The following is a 24016-nucleotide window of genomic DNA, read 5'->3' as shown; positions in this document are numbered from 1 at the left end:
CTAAAACCTTCCTTGAAAACGATCATTGTAAGATTAATTATGACCGATCAATTATCACCGATAAAACAATCCACAGCAATAGACCTGATCTAGTGGTGAAAGATAAAATTCTCAATGAAACGTACTTGATAGACATTGCCGTACCTACCTAATTCGCATAATATCACTACAGCCTGCACCAACAAAATGGAAAAGTATGAAGAACTTAAAAATGAAATTAAGAGATTGTGGAAACCAGATAGAGTACACATCAATATTATATACAACCCGATGTGTGACAGATATCTCACTCATTCACTCACTCACTCATTCACTCACTCACTGATTCACGTATACAAATTCCCGACCACTTCCGGACGTGCTGGGAATACGAAATTTTTACCAGTTGTGGAGAAAAAATATTCATCGGGGGGAAAAATCCGAAAACTCGAAAAAGTCGATCGGTTTTCGAGATATATCGATCCGAATTAACATTGGAGCCTTATGGGACTAAAACTTTTTCCATTTATTGCCTACTTGCAAATGTCACGGGAACATGAAATTTCACTGACGGAAACTAGAATTCTTGGCCGATTTTTTTAAGTGAAAAAGTTTGCCATATTTTGTTTATAATTATTTTTTATAATTTTTTAAAATTTCCAATGCTTTTCTTACGGGCCTATCTTTGGATTTTTTAAAGCCAACTCGCCTTAGATGTAGGAATAAGTCCTTGACGTATAGGATACTAGATTTTTGGTTAATTTTTTAGTGTGGTTTTCTTTGCAATATTTTGATTTTAAGTATTTTTTAAACTTTTTAAAATTTCCAATGCTTTTCTTATGGGCCGAACTTCGGAATTTTTTTGACCTATTTGCAATTATCGTAGGACAAATTCCTTTAAATCCAAGATACTAGTTTTTTCCTCAAATTTTTGGCTATATTTACATTTCCATAAGTCGAACGAATTACGAATAATTAACGACAATCGATTTTCCATTGAAATCGCGAATCCTACAACGTTTGGTAACTTACAACACATCCGCCGTGAAGTTTGCATTCCCTCAACACACAATTTTACATTAATCGGAATTTTTTTTGCCACTTCCCGACGATGTACGGACACCAAATTAACGTGAGTGACGTCTTTCTCGTGCCGCTACGTGCCGCTACCCGGAGAACGCAGAATATTTAATTTTAACGGGTGACACCGTCGAAAAACCATGCTTGCACTACAGCGAAAGAGACGAAATTTTCATCGAAGGTAAACGATGCCGCGTTTTACGGGACAATCACATAAAGTCCCCCGATAACCCCCTGTGACCCCCCCAAAAAATAAAAATTACGTAATAAGTCGTATATTTCGTGTACCATTCATCCGAATTGAATAGTTTTTATTGATTCAGAATGGGAATTGTGTCAGCTATATTTACGCGTCATTTTCAATTATCCAGACCTATTTACACACCCGCAATAAAACTTCAAATTTTTTAATGTAAATTTCTTAATAAAATAGTAGAAGTGTAAAGGGGGTTCCAGGACATGGACACCTAAACGCGATTTTTTAAAACCACTTCCCCATAAGGTACCGCCACGAAATTCGTGTGAGTAATGCCTTATTACAGCGCCTATGCACCGCTATGTGGAGAACACAGAATTTGTAATGTGTATGTGAGTAATAGGGGAAAATTCATTGTTACCCTAAAGCTTGAGAGCTGGAATTTTTATTGTAGGTAGGCAAACAAATGTTATGCAGGAAAACCCCTCGAAATTTCACGTGGCTCTCTAGAAGATTAGCGACAAAATTATTTTTTTCTGTAAATAGCATGTTTTCTTGTTGTTTTCGCATATTTTAGCAGTAATTCCGTTCTCCTATGACTCACCGCTAAGGAATTTATTTGGATGATTGTGACCGTAGTATGTACACTCATCGAAACCCCTGGAAACCCCCCGGACCGCCTTCAAAACATCGTCATAAGCTAAAATGCCACAATCCCGGCTAGCATGCATCTACATTCTGCCACATTATCCCCCAGCAGTCTTTGTAAACGATAGGGGATAGTTGGTAGTACGCATTGCTTGGTGAGGAGTGAAAACCCTGACGGCGAAGCTCCCCCCGCTCCAGGAACGTTTAGTATGTGGCTAAAAACTGTGGAGAGCACATAAAAAACTTCTCTTATCAGAGACACACGCGACTCATGCTAGTGTCAGGACTTAATAACGAAAGTCTAGACTTTATAGCACAAATTTTGATCCATATCATAGTCTTCAACTACTTTTTTTATTTAACCAGTCAGTATGACATTTACGTGGAATTGCTTTATACTATCATAAAGTAATATCAGACATTTGAGACCTCTTTATTCCTTTCATATCACAATTTCTTTTTCTCCTCTTCCTCCTTCCGGCTCCTATTTAAATGGCTTCCCCCTCAACAATAGGTCTCTGAACACCTATTTAGGTGTTCAGAGACCTATTTTGTTTCTGAAAAGTAGATTTGATTATTAAGCTAAAAGTTGTAACAATATGGCTGTAAAGTCATCTATTTTTTATTATGAGCATTTAAAATACCTCTTCCCAGCCATCAAAGAAAAACGTAATTCGCACCGCGGCCATCTTGAATGACGTCAGAAATAGTGTTGTTCTTAACCAACTTTATCGTGCACATTATTGAAGTTTACAGTGGAGATATTGTGGTTACTACGCCGCATTTTTCGTGTCGTAGTTATTCCTCGATATGTCGAAGTGTAGCTTCAAGTACTGTATTGTGCCTAAGTGCAGAAATACGACTAGAAATGCTCCAAATAAATATTTTCATACGGTCCCCCAATACGTAAAACGAAGATTGGTTTGGATGAGAAAGTGCCGACGAATGTTAATGATAGAAGAAAATGAATTCTAATATGTTACAATGTTTATCAGATTTGACAAAATCCTATACTCAACTTCACCAGGGGAAAGATTTTTCACTTGCTGGCTTTATCCATTTCGAGGGGATCTCTGACCGACACTTTATGAAAAACTTGTATTTCCAAGGAGAATAATGCAACTATATAGAGCACTATTTGAGATGTTTTACTTTAAAAAATCAAATATGTATAAAGCATACTTTTCTCACGTACTATTTGTAACTATCCTGACGAACAAAAACAAGTTAATTATTTTTTAAGATCTCTTACGATCTTTACTAGTAAGTTTCCATGGAAATGCAATTTTTATTTAAAAAAGTATTTCAAATACTGTTTTAGATTTCAAACACCCAAGTCACAGATATTGGGCATTTCAAAGACTCCTGGGCCCATATTTTTCCCAGCCCTGCTTACATAATACTTGAACTGCTCTCACGTTCAAACTTTTGCTTATCAGAACCAGCTATGCAATCATTGCAAGAAAGGCTCTTAACTTCCACCTCACCGTCCTCCTCAAAAACTCGTGCCTCCACATAATAGGCCTAATTCGTGCTCGGGGCACACACGAGCTCTAAAGATACATTCGTTTTGATTGTGCATAATTTGCACACAACCAATGGCGTCGTCAGCGTAATCTTCTCTTCCGACGTTCGACAATGAAATTCCATTCATTAGGGTCCTAATAAATGGAATTTCATTGTTAAATTTCATAAACACATTTAATATGTATTTTACAAGAGCCAGTAATATTATATTTCCATACCTATGCATCTTCACTCCCCGGCTTTCAGCATGTATGTAGCGCTGTCGCTTATGTAAGTAAACATTGCTGCCGTTGTAATTTTCGGCAAGTTTCTGGAGTCAGCCTTGGTGAAACCAGGTTCCGTGGCGTTTGCGTTTTTACGATAAAACCTCCGAAAGATATATAAGAAATAAAACCTTACTTAAAGTCGTTAAATAAGCCGAGAAATTTGGTGACAATGCGCAACGCCACTGATATTTCCCTCAAGATTGCATGAGCAGACGTCACTTTCCGGCAGGCCAATGGAATTACGATTTGAAGTGGGTGTGTTTGTGGAACTGTTACGGTCATTTATTTTGTAAATTATTAAGAAAATACGTGAAATAAGGGCGTTAAAGAGGCATTAATGATAATTTTACTATAGTGTACGATTTTAGTTAATATTTGAAGGGGTATTAAAATTTTGTCCGGAGACCTATTCCCTCTCTCCTTTCAACAACTCATTGGCAACAGTCCATCAGTATTCATTGAGCATCCACATCCAATTAAACATAAACATCAAATAAATAATATAAATCAAAACCTAAACATGGTATCAAACGTTACAATACGTATGACCTGCAATACAGAGCTGTGTATCACGAAATATAGAAATCAAATCGAGGATATAGACCCAAGTGGTCTCCATATTGCAAGCTGTGTAACATACCACAGAATTATTTTATAATTTTTCTCCTGCTAGCTATTCTTGATGTTTACATGTGCAAAAAGTTAAGGCTGATTTATGTACTGTATAAATGGCTGAAGGTGTGAGTAGGAACCCTACAAACACAAAAAGGATCAAATCTGTATTTTAGGGAGATTTCATAATACATCAAATCTAGATTTCCAAATCCTTTTTAAATACGGATTAAATCTGTTTCCGAAGTTTCTGCGCCACTAGCAGCGCTAGCGTCGGTGACGTAATTTTTCAAAATGGCCGAAACATTAGTGATGAAGGGGATGAAGGGATGAAGTGTGAAAGTGTGTTTTGTTATTGTTACTAAACGACTAGGTTTGACCGACACGAGCTGCATAAGGTTTATTTGCTCCATTATCTGTTATATTTTTCCTTTACATCCATCGATTGCATAAGTATCGTATTTGCACCTCACAGTAACCTGGATCTTCCGTATGTGTAGGCTGCTATTATGGATAAGCGTTGCAAAAAATAGCATATGCTATTCTGCGGGTCATTATAGCAACGACCCCGTATTATGAATGAAGCGTAGTAATAATTTTGTTCGGAATAGCAGCATGCTATTTCTTGCGCGAGCTATTTGGAAGCTCCGCCTCTTCCCGTATGAAAAACTTTCTGAACAGTTTGCGTAACCAATGAGGGAGAAGATATTTTATATATTTTTCTGTATTTTACGGAATATTGACTTGAAATTATAAATAATTGCTTTATTTACATTTAAAAATTATATTAAACCTTGGAAGTATATAATACGCTTTGAAAATCTCATTTAAGAAATCAGCTGTTTGTTGTGGTTGTGATAATTTCCCAATGGCTTCAGACAGGTGGGTTAGGTCATAATTTCGTTGTTATAATGATGATTTATCGGACATAAATATTCAATGATTTACCTATATCCGATCGGTCCTTTACCGTGAGATATATGCTATGCGAAATAATCATTGAAATCTAAATATGTTTGATTTTCTTCGTAAATGTGTTAAGCTTCGAAGTCTGTGTGTTGCATATCAGAATTAATATGTATCAACTTTTATTGTATTGCTCGTGACGATATCGTTTTACTGTATGAACTAGAAGCTTTCGTTTCCAATGTTATCTATATATTATATGACTCCCTAATTTCAGTGTTCATTCTCTGTTTAGGAAATGAAGTAGGTGGCAACGTCACAGCTGTGCTTTCATGTATTATGATGGAATAGTATCGATATTTCAGCTGCATATTTGGAAAAAGCAGAGGGAGGTGATGGTGAATTTGAGGATGGATGGAACAGCTGTGAAAAAGTGAATCTAGCAATAGTGAATCGTGTGGAAAGTGCTGTTGTGTCAGTTATCATTGTTTTCGTATCAGCTGATTTTATTATGTGCTCACTGAAATTTTTGATAGACCCTGAACTGTGCCGATAAACTGAAACTTAATTGTGTGAATAACTTACTTGTCTATAGAGGAAACAATTTGTATTCAATTCCACATGATATATATTGCATTAATGATGTAGTGCATGGATATTCCATTAAACGTTTGTGGTGAATCATATTTGTTCGGAAACTTTATTGGTGTTCGGAGAAATCCTTTGTTTTCAAGCAAGTAATTCAAGTCGACTGCCCGTGTTTATAATTTAGTAAATTTTTAGTTTTAATTGTAGAAGGCAGCGAATAGTGGGGAAAACAATTTCGACTCGTTGCATGTATTTGTATATACTGTCCAATTGAGGAAATGAACGGCTGATCAAAGTATATGGTATTACCCTAGTAGCACAAGAAATGTTGAGCATATGCTCAGATAATGTCAGGGAAATATGTTTTGCACACAACATTAGCATATGCTGAAAATATGTTCAGCAGATGTTTAAAACCACATGTTTTCAACATATGCTCGAAATATTTCCAGCATATGTTCAGACGATGTGTTGAGCATATTTTCATAGAAATATGCTCCACATGTATTCAACAAAATATGTTGAGCATATTTTCATAGAAATATGCTCCACATGTGTTCAACAAAATATGTTGAGCATATATGCATTGAAATATGCTCCACATGTGTTCAACGAAATATGTTGAGCATACATACGTAGAAATATGCTCCACATGTGTTCAACAAAATATGTTGAGCATATATACGTAGACATATGCTCCACATGTGTTCAACGAAATATGTTGAGCATATTTTCATGTAAAAGCACTCAACGTGTGTCCAAGGAAATATGTCGAGCATATTTCATAGAAAAATGGTCAACGTATGTGTTCGACGAAATGTGTTGATCATATTTTCAAGAAAATATCTATGCGTTCAGAGAAATATTTCGTCAATGAATCGAGGGGATATGTTCGCTATAAGGCTACGTACAAGCACTAATCGTTTCGTGTACGCACATTGCGTACGGATGGCGAGAATTCTCTTAATTTTTTCCCCGAACGTTCCGGACGGATGACGAAGATTCTCGTCATCAAGGCGCGTCTACCTAATCAATTTTAAAGCGTACAATATACGTATTCGTTAGTACGTTTTCAGTTGTTGTTCGTTATTCATAATTCGAATTGATGCATTATTACGTTTCCCACACAGCACAGGATATTCCTGGGATATCCCATTTTGATCCCCAATATTCCTATTTCGTCCCAGCTGGTTATTGCGAATCATTATGGGATATTCCTGGGATATCCCGTTTTGATCCCCCATATTCCTATTTCGTCCGAGGGACATTGCGAACCAATTGTGGGATAATCGCGGAATATTTTTTGACAGTGGGTTCGGGGTTCCCAGGGCGGGCACCGCAAAGGATACGCTCTCGAGGACCGGTAACCAAGTCGGTGAATTATACGACCGTGCCTCTCGAGAGGGGGAGGACAGAGGAAGGAAAAAGGATTGGAGGCATCGCCGCGATGAGAGCCCGACGACGCCTCCAGGGAAAGGACGGGAGAGGAAGGGCGGGGACGAGGAGTCCCGCACCGTCACAAGGCGGGCGGGTCCTACTACTAACGAAACCAAGCTTACGCTATTAATATTCTACCAATTCTAGTAGATTTTCCTATAAGGAAGAAAAATCTATCGATCGAATCGGTAGATAATATTTTTTGACAACGGGCTTTTGTGTACGTATAAAAACTGAGTCACATGTGTCAGGGGCGGATCCAGGATTTCTTTCTGGGAGGGGCACAAGCAAGGCCGTATCCAGGATTTTGTTCAGGGGGGGCACAAGGATACTTCGTCATACAAAACGAACGAAATGATAATGGTACCGTATTAAAAATCTAGCATATTTTTCAGGGTCTGGGGGGGGGCCCGTGCCCCCCCTGGATCCGCCTATGACAGTGGTTACTAAATGATATTACAAAATAATAAGAATAACTACTTAACCCATTCGAGATGGCGGAGTTTTCGTCTTAGCATGACTGCTGTACTGATCCCCCCCTAGTAGCACAAGAAATGTTGAGCATATGCTCAGATTATGTCAGGGAAATATGTTTTGCACACAACATTAGCATATGCTGAAAATATGTTCAGCAGATGTTTAAAACCACATGTTTTCAACATATGCTCGAAATATTTCCAGCATATGTTCAGACGATGTGTTGAGCATATTTTCATAGAAATATGCTCCACATGTGTTCAACGAAATATGTTGAGCATATGTACGTAGACATATGCTCCACATGTGTTCAACGAAATATGTTGAGCATATACTCGTAGACATATGCTCCACATGTGTTCAACGAAATATGTTGAGCATATTTTCAAGTAAATATCTATGCGTTCTGAGAAATATTTCGTCGACAAATCAGCGATCAGGATTCGAATACTGCATGCTAGTTTTATAATTAATGTAAAGGAATATATCTAGTTCTAGTTTATTCTAATTCAAGTATATCAATTCATAATTTTAACCAAGGCCCTGATTTTAACACTTTTAAAACAATTGAAGAGCGAGACGCATGCGTCGACGTTGTTGTGTGTGTTCATGTTGCTATGATTTCATTGCTCAAATCGCACGTTGTTTACGTTACTTTATACAAGAGGAGAGAGCCCAGTTACCTCGGAATCATCTAGAAGCATGAAATGTAAGTACATTGGTAGATAAATATATGAAATTACTATTTTACAATTAGTACTAACTGTTCTTGTGTGATATCGTAAAAGTTCTCAATCGCTGTTTATGAACGGATGAATGTATGATATTACTATTTTAGTTCTAACTGTTCTTGTGTGGTATGGTAAAAGTTCTCAATGGCTATTTATGAACTGAATTGTGGTCGTAAATGCCGTATTAAGTTATTCCTGCCCAATGTAAATACTTGGATCGAATATGATGCATGTAACCGAGTGAGTGCGAAAATGTTCGATCAAAATCAATCATAGCCACAATAAAATGTGAAGGAAGTAATAAATTCTTGGTCAAGGCTTAGAGCCTGTTCTAATTTCGTTTGTGAATCTATTCATAAACTCTTTTTTTGTTCATGCTAATATTGTAACAAGGCCATAAAATTATGATAACGGCAGCATATTTCATGAATGCTAAACTAATCGCTGGATGATGAATTAGCCCTCTCTTTCATGGTATCATTTTGAGGCATAATTAACTAATTTGTAACCAAGTATCATTAACGAACTTATTTTGTGAATAACTGTCGCAGCGAAGTGCTAACAGTAAATATGAGTAGTCTCGACTAGGAATCATGTTAACACAGTTGCACTCTGATATGAGGGAACGAAGCAAAGAATTGGCATAGGTAACCCATGGGGAAGGCTCAAAAGGTGTGCATGATACGTACTATCGTTAGTTTTTTCCATCAGATTACTAAAAATTTACTTTAGCACTTAGGCGATTCACTCAGAAGTAAGGGGACAAAAATAATCGAGTTGATTTGCAGTATCTACAGTATTCCTGTGGTTCGTGCCTCAAATACTAACCAAATCTGGCATATATATTGCTTGGGTTTCACGGATTTCAAGACATACACCATATGCCCATTGGTATTTATAATTTCATGGACAATTAGAGACCAAAGTCACATAATGTGTATCTTAAGCGATTTTTTATGGAAAATAAGGCTCCACATTATAGTGGAATTAAATTTAATGTTGTCAATTGAACCGTTTGTTCTGTTAAACATGATATTCTCAGGTTCATCATAATTTTCTTGCTTTCCATATTTCATTACATATTTTAAGCAATGCAAAATCTGTTAATGAGAAATGTCTGTTTAGTCATGCAAAAAAATGACATTTTTATTTTTTGAAGAACCTCATCACCCTCTTGCATGGAAATGAATCGGTGTCTTAAAATGTTCATGACCTCACTAATCTATTAGTATTATCTTCATCTAGCACTCAATAATTGTATTATGATGATGAACTTACATGGAAATGTATTGTAGGATTATTGATATTTAAGACCAATGTATATACACTAGCTGACATGAATAACTTTTACATTACATATTGTGTGAACTTATGATGCAATACTTCCCTTACTGCTGCTTCCTCTCCTTAGTCTGTCTCATGCAAATTTTAAATTTTGCAACTTAATGTTAATTTACCATTCATGAAAGATGTCAATATTCACCATTTTCAGGTTAAAGAAGTAATATTTTTTGCTGTTTAGTGCTTGTTTAGTGGATAAATATTGACTTCTGTTTATTTTAATCTACAGATGCTCTCCACTCTTGTCTTATGTTTAGCAGTGCTGATAAATGTGCCTTTCTTGAGTTAACTGGGGAGTGGCTACGATGGTCGTGCTGCCTGAAGAAGACTGAGAGAAATCAAGGAAAAGAATAGGCTTGAAATATTTGTTGATAATGTTAAATGCTTATGTTTTTTCATTAGAATAAATCTACTTCATTATCAAATTGCAGAACTATGTCATACTTGATTCTCCTATTATATCCTATGTAATCCATTATCTACCAATTGATTACATATTCCGTAGGAGCTCCATCAAAGGATAAAGTGGCAGTAGACTTTAATAATTACAAATAATTTGGGCTAAAGCATTAGTGGCTCATGATACCACCTATGTATCAATATTCTTATTAATGTTACTAAAACATGCCTTAGCCCTTTTCCTTGTTCGTTCAATCTTTCGTACGTTGTAATCTAGCAGTGTGGAGTGTAATGCTTTCAGAAGCACATGTGCAGTGGAGCTGGTGAGAGCTGTACGATGACAGGGCTAAAGAGGATGTTGAAGGGATAGACAACATGAATGTTTTGCAGGCAGTCGCTATTACCCAAATGTACCTTTCACCCTTGCCTACTCATACAATTTCGTCACAGGAAAAAGGTAATAATGACTTCATCCCTCTTGTTTGCCCTTCTCTCTCCATCCTCTTTTCTGGATTGTCTTCGTAAACCCTTTTTACACCTTCCGTGGGAGTTTCCCATCCTGACCAGGCAGCATTGCTGCCTACCACTGACTTGCCTCTTCTGCCTATCATCAGACAACTCTCGTTGGCTCAACTTTAGGAATGATCCGTGATAAAATTACGTACATTATATGGCTAATTAATTACATTATTTGGAATGCATAAAATTTTCATTGTTTTCAAACAATAGAAGTGGGGAAATCTCAGTTGAACAATTTGTGGGAGACTTTTTTTTCAGAGATTCACTTATTCCTTGCTGTTCCTTATGGTTGATTAACCATTTTATTTTGCAATATTTTCAGCTTTTCTGAAAGGCATCACATGTAACTAAAACTTTATTGCTTCTCATAGTAGAAGGTTAATCTATTTTTTATGTAATAAGTTTCAGGGTGTAGTACTCCCTCATGACTATCTCATGTGTAGGATTTGCTCTTAAATCACTATGGGATGTAGACTGTTTAGATGCAGCAGCAATTAAGTTGGTAATTAATTAATCTTTGGTCATTATAAGGATGTTGGATCAGAAGCAGGATCATGGTTATTTCCTTCTGATAATCAATACCATCGATGCTTTATTCTGTCGAATGCTTATCATTTATAAATTTTAAATTAACATTGGCGATTTCAAATCCTTGACCAAATTTAGTTGTATTAATGATTATACATTTTCAATTTAAAGTGCTAATCTGATAACTCGAGTGAATGCAATGTGTAGGTCTGACATCATGCCCTGAGTCCACAGTGAAAGGCAGGAGCGGTAAAAAGGAGAGAATTTGTGCATCTATAGGTATTGCAAGGTTGTAAGGGAATACTTTTCATAAGGGGGATAAATGGATGCAACCTCACCCTAGTGAAAATCTCCATAGGATTTCTTTGTCCTTTATAGTAATTTGACAATGGGAAATGATTGTTCCTTTAGGAAAATTTTAGGTTCCTTTGGGAAAATAAAATTTTCCTGTAGGAACATAAAAATTTCCTATAGAAACAAATGTTTCCCATTGTCAAATTACTATTGGAAAAAAAATCCTGTAGATATTTTCACTAGGGTATGCTGAGCATATTTTGGGAGAATGATGGGCATATGTTAAAAACATATGTTGGGCATAATTGGATACCATGCTGAGCATATGTTAAAAACATATGTTGGGCATGAGTGGGTAATATGCTGAGCATATGTTAAAAACATATGTTGAGCATGTGTGGAAAATATGCTGAGCATATGTTGAAAACTTGTGTTGAACATATGTTGAGCATATGCCTTGCCGGACATTTACATATGCTCAGCATGTGCTCAAATTATGTTGAACACATCTTACATATGTGTTGAAAATGCCCTGAGCATACTCTGAACACAAATTGTGCTACTAGGGCCGAGTGACTCTTCTTTCTAGTGGTACGGAGCAGGGGTGCAGCTATAGGAATTAAGGCTGGGGGGGGGGGAGGTTTAGGTGCAACTAATATGTACCGGGGTGTGTGGGGGTATGGAATACGCGCCAGGATAAGCGGTAGGTTCGAGATTAATAAATTGCAGAAATTTAAAATAAATGGTTCAAAATGGTGAGTTTTACGGCTTTAGGAGGGATATTTTATTAATCCTTACGCTACCTATTCTATTAGTAATATCAATCCAATTAATTAAAATGGACTAAACTTAAAAATTTCTCGGGGGGGGAGTTTATCCCCCAAAACCTCCCCTTCGCTGCGCCATTGGTACGGAGCATTTTTGGAGGACATTCGTTAAAAAGTGTCTCGCGGATAATCACACGGAGGTAGGGAGCACATGTGCTCCCTCCTCCCTGGAGAGGAGGGAGCACATGTGCTCCCTTCTCCCCGGAGAGGACGGAGCACATGTGCTCCCTCCTCTCCGGATTTACGACCCTACCAGTGTCATCGGTTCGAGGTCAACTCATGGGTGGGTTGCTTATATGTGTTTGGCACATGGATAATTGTTTCTTGCACGTAAATTGCAGACTTTGAATTGAATTCCTCATTTTTTTCTGAGCCTTGTCAAATTTTAAACGAAGTTCTAAGGTCAATATTAATGCATTTAATGCAGCATCAATTTCCATGTAGATGTTTATAAAGAACTCGAAATATAAGTTAATATTTATCGTAAAATTTCGTTTAAAAATTGTAAACGCTGCTCAAAAGACAAAGAATTCAATTCTTAGTTTATATTTATTGAGAAAAGAACAAACATTTATTTCGAAAACTGACTGGATAAACAATTGCATGACCGCGGTCCCTTTTACCCCTAAGAGGGATAATAAAGGCGAAGGGTCAGGGTAGTTGCTTCCGGACTCCGAGGGTCAAGCCTAAACCCCGCAGTATTGGGTCCCGAAACAAAGACGTCGTACACCCGCGACGGTCATGAAAGGGGGAAAGCTGGGAAACGTTTTTTCGCAGTTTTACTGGTTTTACTTTTGACTTGACATCCGAGTGACCACGTTTTTCGAAACTAGTGTCTTTGCGAGTGTCAGTTATTGAGGCTAGTGCGACAAAACTATATTTATCTGAGTAAGCCAGTGTGGTTATATTACAATACATTATCACCTGTTTCACATTCATTTTTCGCGAGTGAATTTTAAACTGCTGTCACAAGTTCATTCTGTGTGACGCATTTGCTGGACTCCTCCGCCAGATTTCGACGGAAGTTTTTAAAGGTAAGTGTGCGCGTACTATTAATAGCGCGCTATTATACTCTTATTGTGAATTATTTGTCGCCTCCTGCCAAACCTGTTGATCTAGCTTGCATGGTATCATGTATTTCTTGTCACACGTTAAGAATTTACATCGTTAATTTACGTCGGTTTCAGGTCATACCTGTTAACAACGTACTTTGTTTTACGTTTGGAAACATAATTCATACTCCAAAAAAGAGCCTATAGACACATAAGGGAATCAACAATATAACAGAAATGTAAGTAGATGAGTTCATTAATATTCGAAATTACGATTAGTACTCTTACTGTATGTTATCGTAAAAGTTCTCATGTTATTGCTGCTAATGAACTGATCGTGCATATCATATAAATTTTGAGTAAAAAAAGTAAATGCCTGGATGCATGGTGCATGAAACCACATTTGTGTTTATATGTTAAATAAAAAATCCGGAGCCTGTTCGAATGTCGGTTCTGGGGGTCTGGATACACGTCATATAAACACGTTCAAGGTAATATCTGTTTGTGGATTACTTTTTTGCGCCGGAAATAAAACTTACAAGAATATATGAAACTAAATAGAATAGGTTCTGCTTTCCGAATGCATTTCTTGTGCGAATGCATGAACGAATAATGGAGCCTGATCCAATTTGGTTCATGCGTTCGAATGTGTTCCGTTCAACAAAAAAGTATTCACGCAAACAGACATAAACTCGTACGAGTTAATGTGTTGTTTAAACAGGCCTTTACAACAGGTTCTATTCTCTCTTCACGCGTTCATGCATCTAAATTTTGGGGTGGCCATTATGTGAAAAAAGGCTATCGGGCTTCCAGCCGGGTGGTCTCTCTCCATTCTGCCATCACTCAACACGAATCTAGTCCCTAAACGTCGGCAAAATGGAGAGAGACCACCCGGCTGGAAGCCCGGATAGCCTTCTTTGACTATATTCGCCGGGAAAGCATAAGATCTTACTTCACGGTTGCACGGTGAATTTTCCCGTTAATTCTCGCGTTGATGCACATATATGTGTTTACTTGTACGTGTATATACAGCGTGGAGGTGGAACCCCCATCTATCGTTCCCGCATTGATCGTTTTCCCGCATTCATCGTTCGCCGCTCCTGATCCCAAATTAAGTTTGATAAAGACAATGTAATTTTTTCCCGCATCTATCGTTCCCCAAGGTATTCCCGCATTTATCGTTTGAAGATCGCGGTCCCGTCGTCGTTTTCCCGCAACCATCGTTTGACAAAAATGAGACGAAGTGTTTACAACGTGTTATTTATGGCTAATAAAGGCAGGCATAGTTTGAATCTTCCCCAGGAGATTGAAATACGATAGGGAGAAGCTGAGTGCCGTGGGATAGTTACATTTCCCAAGCGCGTTACGCGTTACATAGCGCATTTCCTATAAGATCCGGTATCCATTTCCATTCCGCACTCGCCTCCCACCCTTCTGAAGCTTTCCTCTTCTCCGAAATAAAAAAAACGCGCTGTGATCGTATTATGAAGACCTTAGCTCCAAAAGAAAATTTCAAGTTAATCGAGAACAAAAGAAAGACACAAGTGAGAATATCAAAAGATGGACTAAAAATAATTGAAGATAAGAATCCGGGCTAGAAATGCGTGAATATTGCAGAACGCCTCGGCATGTCCGCTAGCACATGACGGCAGCTGTGGGGGTAGAGCGAGATCCCTGGAGAAAACGAGAAATGGGATGAAGCCGAGGATCAGGTGGGCGTGCCGCTAACGATTAACGCCACATTGCCTCAATCATATTAAAAATTTAATTACTAGAAAGGAACATTTCAAATAATAAACTATTTTTGGTCTTTTTGATCCATCTCATAACTAATCACTGCGTCAGCGAAAGCATGGTTGTTTGAGACATAACACGCACATTTCTCTAGCAAAAGTCGAATCGACAATATGACCCAGGTGTTTCGATAAAGTAATAATATTCTATGCAATCAGCTAAAATCTTGTTTGAATCCATTAATGAATATCACAATAGGGTGGTTTCCTATTATTTTTTTATTGCCTAAATCGAAAGATTATTACTCCTGGAGTACGTATTTCGCGCTTTTAGATTTTTAAATGACGTTATCTATTTTTCGCGATTAAATGAAAAGTGAAAAATTTCAAGCGCGCAAAAACGCGACGCGTAAGTAGGAAAGTCCGTGCGACGCATTTCTGGTTCCCCCTCTCTCCTTGTGAAGTGACCTTGGGAAGGCAGCTTTGTTACTTCCCTGAAGAGGAGAGCAGTCGATTTAAAAAATTTTCGATAATGAATTGTATTTCCCCTAATGTCTCTTGGCCAAGGCACGAATGTAGAATATTGCCAGGCACGACTGCAGGTATGTTTTCATTTCATAACTTTCTTCCCTCAAAGTAAGGCAGGGAAAATGCTGCAAATAGTTTATTCTATAAAAAAAAACCATATGGGATCAAGTGTTGAGTATCTGAACCAAAAAGGTTAATTGCATAGACTAATTAATTATTATTTCTTCCAGATACATATGGTGAAGTCTGCCAGTTTGAAAATGCTGCCATTGAAACAAGTGACTCTGACATCCACAAACCCCGTGGTCGTGGCCTCCGGAAAAAGAGGCCTAGCAAGCGGGTAAGAGATCAAATGCCAGAGGAAATGTCAGATTCAGAAACGGAGGAGAGAGCGAATGGGAGAGGTATTTCACCTCCTCCAATATATGGTAAGACCTGAATGAGTCTTGTGATTAAATGATGACTTCAATTCAGGTTTTTCCAAAGTTCTAACATTGTTTTCTAGGCCTGTGAGTATTGAATACCTTAATTTTGTTTATTTGCAGTTAACATCACTGATTCACATGAGCCTGCTACGCAGCCTGAATCCAATGACGTGCAAGACTCGTATCCAATCGTGGTTTTGCCAGGAATCAGCAATAAAAATGATGACATTGAGATGGTGATTGACCACAGAGAGGACTTCACCATGGTGCAGCAGCCGTCAAGAAATGGAGCAGAACGCTGCACATGCAGCCATGGAAAAGTGGACGATAAATTAAATGCCATTCTCAGTAAGAGAAATTAATATGATATTTTACTTGAGAGGTTGTTATGAGTAATGATGAGTAGAGAAACATCTTGTAGTTTTTCAGTTGACTGTATGATTGTTTTTTCATGCTACTCAGCAATGTAATGACACTTCACTGAAATGTTAGGATTTTTAATATGTACTACCCAGAAAAATGCCTGAGACGTACCATGAAAAATAGCCTGTTACCTCTTTTAGGCAAACTGGTGAAAATGGAGCAGCAAATGAGTGAGCAGGCTAGCATGCTAGCAATGCTGACTAAGGGGGGTGGTAACCCAGTAACCCAGGCAAACCACTCAATGGAGAAGACTTTCCCATTGAAAACTCTGAAGGAGTTCGAAGAACTGGAATGTTCCCTGGAAAGTGATCCAGAGCTTTTTGAACAAGTGGTAGGTTTTGCTTTTTTTACTTTATGCTTGTTGAATGAACTAGTGTCCACCTTGAAAGTCAGCTTCTTGAAATCCAAAATTTCAGGTACAAACTCTTCAAATACAAGGGGGCAACAGTGTGGGAAAGGCAGTATACAACATGCTGTACTTCTGCATGACAGATGATGTGGGGTCCACCTTCACCTTCAAGGGACTGAAGAAAGAGAAAAAGGGGTTTTGTTCGACCCAATTATGCTCAGCAGTGTTCAGTAAGTATCCAAGTATGGAATATATATATATTTTATTGGCATTTGGAATCATAATATCTCTATCATGATGATTTACTATTACAAATAAATCAGAACTCTAGATATTTAATACCAATATATGGGCACATAATAAAATGATTTTTGGCTCAAAATGTTTTCACTTATTATGATGCAAAACATCCCCTGCTATTGCTCCTTATCTAATTTTGACACCTGCAAATTTTACATTTTGCAAGTAAATGGTCATAAACAATTCATGAAAGAGGAGAATCATCGCCATTTACCCATTAAATAAGTACTACAGTTTATTTTCCATTATGTGGATAATGTTGTTTTCTGTTAATTTTCACCTACAGAGGCTCTGCGGTGTCGTGCCATGTTTGCCAGTGTTGATAGGTGTGTCTTTCAAGACTTTGCTGGGGAGTGGCTGAGGCAGGCATCATGCCGCCTGAGGAAAGTCAAGGGAAATAAGGAGCAGGGAAAGGTTTAATCCACCATCCATCGTTGGAATGATGACAATTTTAAGCCCTTAAACCCATTTATGCCGAATGTGAATTTGAAGTAGGTACAGCACTTCCAGTGAATTTTGTCTACTGTGAAAAACCAGGAAAAAAACATAAATTTCACTATTGAGATAGTGAGAACCCTGTTAGTGAACCTCTATAAACATCGTAAACCTTCATACTTCGCAGTGATCATACCACCCCTACAGTCCCGTCAGATTTACATGTAAATTTAAATAAGGCAACCCTCTTTTTAGTGAACCTCTTTATCTTGAAAAACCTCTGCTTATACCGTGGACCATCATGACGTGGATCAAGTTTAAGATTGAGTTAATTCAGTCATGTCTCAAATAAATTGTATTAGGAACAATGTGATTCATATAAACCCTCAATGATAAGGTATTGTTTTGAGATATTACTGTATATATAATGCAATGTATGAGAAAATTATTTGAACTCAATATTGATTTAGATTTTTGTGTCAATAAATGACTGACTATTGCTTCATTTTATGGTTCTTTATTCCCATGCAATCCTTTATCGAGTGAATGGTCCATAGGATGTCAGCTAATGTACTGCAATCATTAATAAGTTAATGGGACCGAAGTGTTTTCAGTTCAGGATGCCAATATTTTATATATCACTTAAAGTGGTGTGCTGTCGTGCAACACTTTCAGATACATTTGTGCAGTGGAGCCGCTATGAGGTAGGTATGAAAGGGGTAGAAAACTTCCTGACGTTAATGTTTTACAGGTTTTAGCTGTCCCTAATGCTTACCTCACACCCTTGTGTAGAAAGTGATGAAACATCTGCTTTATATATCCTTCCCTTCCTTTTTTTTTCTTCACAAACCCTTTTCATACGACCCTTCTGTTTGTCATTGGACAACTTTCACTTGATCAGCTATTGGTGTGATCCAATTATGTATCATTCTATGGAATCCATAATTTATGTACAACAGATGTAGCAAAATCTCTATTGAGAAGTATATATCTAGCGTGAAGGTCTGTGATCACGCCCTAAGTCCATAGTGAAAGGTACAAAAAGGAGAGAATTTGTGCATCTAAAGTATAGGCATTGCAAAGTTATAAGGGAATACATTTGATAAGGGAGATAATTTGATGCAACCTCACCCTAGTGAATATCTCCATAGGATTTATTTTTCCTATTGTAATTTGACAATGAGAAACTATTATTCATGTAGGAAAATTTTATGTTTGTAATAAATCTTTCCCATTGTCAAACTACAATAGGAGAACGAAATTCCATAGAGATTTTCACTGGCCCCTATGAAAAAATTGTATAAACCTGTATAAAATTTGTATACATTCTAATTCAATTGTCATGAAAATGTATTAGAATGCATACAAATTTTATACAGGTTTATACAATTTTTTCATGGGGGAGGGTATGCTGAATATATTTTGGGAGAATGATGGGCATATGTTAAAAACATATGTTGAGCATAAGTGGATAATATGCTGAGCATATGTTGAAAACATATGTCGAGCATAAGTGGATAACATGCTGAGCATATGTTGAAAACATATGTTGAGCATAAGTGGATAACATGCTGAGCATATGTTGAAAACATATGTTGAGCATGAGTGGATAATATGCTGAGCATATGTTGAAAACATATGTTGAGCATAAGTGGATAATATACTGAGCATATGTTGAAAACATATGTTGAGCATAAGTGGATAACATGCTGAGCATATGTTGAAAACATATGTTGAGCATGAGTGGATAACATGCTGAGCATATGTTGAAAACATATGTTGAGCACATTTTGAGAATGTGCCTGACATATGTTTTCCACTTGTGTTGAACATATGTTGAGCGTATGCCTTGCCGGACATTTACATATGCTCAGCATGTGCTCAAATTATGTTGAACACATCTTACATATGTGTTGAAAATGCCTTGAACATACTCTGAACACAAATTGTGCTACTAGGGTATTATGGTAACCCAGTAAACACAAAATGCTTCAGATGCGCATCAGATGCGCTTCGCGGCAGCGCTGCAGCTGCGGCGAAGGCGCTGCTGCAGCGCGTCTAGCACTCCCAAACTTCCCTTTTTTGCATGTCATAAGCGCTGCACAAGCATGTCATACGCGCTGCACAAGCATGTCATAAGCGCTGCACAAGCATGTCATAAGCGCTGCACAAGCATGCCAGGAGCGCTGCGCTAATGTGCCACGATCGCTTCAAACGCATGTCCGAATCGCTGAAAATACATTCCTAATGTGCCACTACTATCGCCGCAAAAAAAGGTAGAACGCTGAACTTTAGGCATTTGTATGAAATTCTGCCGAAGCTCCACAGGGTCGTTTCAGATATCGTTGTACTCGTTGTACTAATGATCCATTGTTGTAGTCAAATAAACAATGAGTTGAACGATATCTGACACGACTGTCGAGCTTCGGCAGAATTTATACAAATGCTTAACGTTCAGCATTCTACCATTTTTGCGCCGATAATAGCAATCTTCAAGTACTACTTAAGTATGTGAGGGGCAGCAAGAATTAATTGAAAACACAGGTTTGCAATAAATGATTTTATTAATGATTACTCTGTTTTAAGTATACATTAGAGTACTGATTAATGATAGACATAATACACGAAGACACTCACCCATAATGACACTGCATATTTTCGTTCCCATAAACTTTTTCTTCTTCATCCCCTCAACTCCAGACTTTCCGGTGAGGCAGAAGTGCTTCGCTGCTTCGTCAGTGAATACAAAATATAAAATTTTGTATACTGAGGGTTGCTCCTCATCACCACAAATGCGAGCAATTTGAGTAACCTGTAAAGAAAAATATTATGTAATCAATGGAATTCTGGTTGAAATTATCATAAAAGAATTAAACACAAATGATTGAGGCCTTACCAAATTATTGTGGAGAGATACATCCTCTGACAGTTCCCTCTCAAGCTCCTCTACATCATCCAAAGTTTTAAGAGGGAATTTCCGGTTGACGGAAATGCTCTCTTCATTCACTACAGGCTTGGACTTTAGCTCTTTCTTTAATTCTGTGAGCATGCTTAAAGCCATGCTCACCTTCCCATCTAATCTCCTGTATCTCTTTTCCCATATCTTCTCCTGAGCTTGCATGAACCCTAAAATTTTAAATGTGGAAAGGTTAGTTTACAAAGTGACCTTTATGTCAGTACTTATATAAATAAATACATGATAAAAATATTACCATACAACTCTTCTGCTGTTGCCGGCCGCTTAGTCTCTCTTTCTTTCCCACCAGGTGCTTGCGGATCTAGTTGTTTTCCTGCTATGAGAAATGTCCATTAATTTTAACTCGTGTACTGCATAATACATCATCGCGTCAGCCCATCTCGTTAGACAATCTTTTTAATATTTTACTAAAAAGGTTGGCTAACTAAAAAATTTTGAGCTGCGAACTTTTCCTGTGACATGCGTTACACATTTCCTATTTCACTATTAATGGAAACCTATATAATCAATATTTAAAAGCTTATATCCAATGGTTCCGAACATAACTACGACCACGTATGTAAACAAAAACACAAAGTCTTAAAATGTGTTTATATTCACCATGCTAGAATGCCAATTCTACCTAATTTCAAGGAGAATTGAATTTAAATTAACTAAAATTATACATTTTAAAAGAAGACGATAAATTCTTACCTATTAAGAATCCCCAAGGACGATCAACAGTTCCACAACGTTGGCCGCCATAGACTCAGTAAACTTCCCAAGCACCCTGGTAAACAATCGCGTAGCGGAGGATTGTTGCATTGTTGCACAAACTCGCATTAGCAGCGTTCCAGCAGCGGGCTGCAGGCATGCTTTGCGCATGCGCTGTTGATGCGCTGCAATTGCATGTTTCGCCAGCGCGCTGCGAAAGAGCGCTGCACAAGCGCTGTTACCGCGCTTCATTGAAACGGAAACGAACTTGCAGCTGTGAAACCCCTGTGCAGCGCTGCTGCAGCTATTCGTGTTTACTGGGAATATATGGTTTTCATTGAAAGCTATAACTATTAATATATTTGGCGAGTTAGTGTGTTAACACAAGCTTGAAAATTTTCAAGAATCGACCTGATAGCCTACATTGAGGATATTTTTAGTAGCAAGTCAAGTGATGAAATAAAATTATGAATTGTAAATATGAATAAAACACGTAAAATTTGGGCTAATGGTAGTAATTCTTTGCATTAATTGTTATTGTTTTCGTACTGTCGATGAAGCAAGCTTGTGCTTCATATATTAAGCTCGAATGTTAATTCCTAACCAAATCACTTAACTAGTTAAATATTCATCACTTATGCTACTATTATTTAATTAAAATAAAGCTGATATCATTTTATTTTTGGCTATTATTCCATTTTTCAATGCTTGATTAGGTTACTTTAACCTCAGAAAAACAATTCGACATCGCAATGCGCACGTTTTCTGGGTTGCAATACCGAATTGCTCGGCATCGAAGACCGCGTATTATTATTGCAACCCTATCGGTTGCAATTCGCCGTTCATAATAGTAAATAGCAACGGGCCTATGCTATTCTGAGAATTACGTCTTCCGGTGTAGTAAAAACACGAATTGCAACCGTTCGTAATACCAAATAGCATAGGCGTTGCAATACGCTATATTATAGCAACATCGGTTGCAATATCGAAGAATAGCATAATGCTATTCCATCCATAATAGCAGCCGTAGTGAACTTTATCATTCAATATACATGCATAGTTTTTTTTAAAAACCATATTCCATTACGTTGGTGCACATTTATGTATTACGTTGGTTCATTATGAGCTTCATTTTATGACTGTATCGTAATGTTTCAATTTGTAAAGTGCCTCTGAAAATAGTAATGAGGGATGGTCTTGGCAACAAAAACGACGACGAGGAGAAATTTTTCGTTTCTCAATGTTATTCGGTGGGCTTATTGAACTCTGAACTCCGTTTCCATAATTCCCTTCAGATTCCTTCTTTTGTACCTGGTTTCTCCATTAACTTTTTTCTTACTAAGCCCATGGTTGAACTGTGCTTTTAGTGTCCTCAGGTATGTCAACTTCAATGGCTTTGTTATTATGAACCTGTTTTCTAACTGAACCTTGCAATATAAAAATTTTATCATTTCTCTCCCTAAAAATTCACTAGAGTGACCGTTATTGGGCCCATGGTTGAACTGTGACTTCAATGGGCTCACTTATATTGACTTAAATGGCTTTGTTTTTATGAATCTGCTTTCTATCTTAACCTTGTATTATAAACATTTAACTCTGCCGTGAGTGTCGTCATGTTTGTTGATTTCAATGCCTTTGTTTTTATTGATCTGCTTTCTCCCTGAACTAGTACTTTAAAAATTTATTTTATATTGACTGCAAAGCCTTTCACTTTATCCACCTGCCACTTTTCTATGTAGTATATTGTGTTTATCTTTCCTCCCTTTCTAGCTGCGGCAGGCCAGTGCAAGGGGCAGGAGGAGGCTAAATGATGCTCAACATCAATTAGATTCATAGTAATTTGGAATTCTATATAATGATAATAAAAAATACTTGTGATTTTTTAATAAAGCATCAATTACTCTATCTCATGTTTTTTATCCATATTATTAACCTTTTTCCTCAAGTCAGTGTATTATTGTGAAGTGGCTACTTAATGCATTTTTCCACCTAAAAATCTATGACATTGATAAGGGCACATTAAAAGCTAGTTGAATTAATAAATTATTAATTTCATTGTAATTTGAAATGCTTGGAATTTGTATGTGATATAAATAGATATTTGTACCTTTTTAATAAAATATCAATTATTATGAGTCATGTTTTCTCAATCCAAATAAACAATCTTTTTCCTTCAAGTCAGTTTATTATTGCATAGTGGTTAGTTAATTTTTAAAGATTTTGCTTATTGGGTGCTTGATAATATAATTCTTGTTGGAGCTAAGGGGTGAATAGGTAGAGATCTTATTGTGGTGGTCAGAGGGTTTTCCCTTCAGGGAAGCTTCCTCAATATATATCATTAATTGTAACGCAAAGGTTCCTTGATAAAAGTTCAAATGAAAAGCAGTACTACAATGTATCCCAGGAAAATTTAGATACTGAAATCTGTATTTAATCCCTGAAAAATCTGTATCGTGGGGCGAGATATTACATGTATTAAATCTAGATATAATATGAGAAAAAGAGGACATAGCAACACCTTTGCAACAGATTAAATCTAGATATTATTGAGATTTCGTGGATTTCAAAATACGTGTTTAATCCAGATTTAATCCTTTCTGCGTTTGTAGGGAAGTAGCTTCCTTTTCATGTAAAACGTTGGTGACTAATTGCAAAAGAGTAACCAATATTCATAAACGCAAGTTTAATGATGGAAATTTTTTATATATTTATTCCAGTTCCTTAGTGGAAGGTTGTGAGGTGTTGA

At 37.2% G+C, this 24016-nt stretch overlaps 1 protein-coding gene and 1 long non-coding RNA gene across 4 annotated transcripts in view; both read right to left on the bottom strand.

The window, feature by feature from the left end:
- The window catches only part of LOC124162139 (basic proline-rich protein), a 70113-nt gene that overhangs the window by 13767 nt on the left and 32330 nt on the right, over positions 1 to 24016 (bottom strand). The window lies entirely within an intron of this gene.
- LOC124162141 lies at positions 20146 to 21175 on the bottom strand. Its single transcript, XR_006865491.1, has 3 exons — positions 20813 to 21175; positions 20497 to 20726; positions 20146 to 20412 (listed from the first exon to the last, which is right to left on the bottom strand). It is a non-coding gene; the product is annotated as an uncharacterized LOC124162141 (long non-coding RNA).

This window comes from Ischnura elegans, chromosome 7 (assembly GCF_921293095.1).
Source record: "Ischnura elegans chromosome 7, ioIscEleg1.1, whole genome shotgun sequence".
Lineage (NCBI taxonomy): Eukaryota > Metazoa > Arthropoda > Insecta > Odonata > Coenagrionidae > Ischnura > Ischnura elegans.
This window is presented reverse-complemented; position numbering and strand designations above follow the sequence as displayed.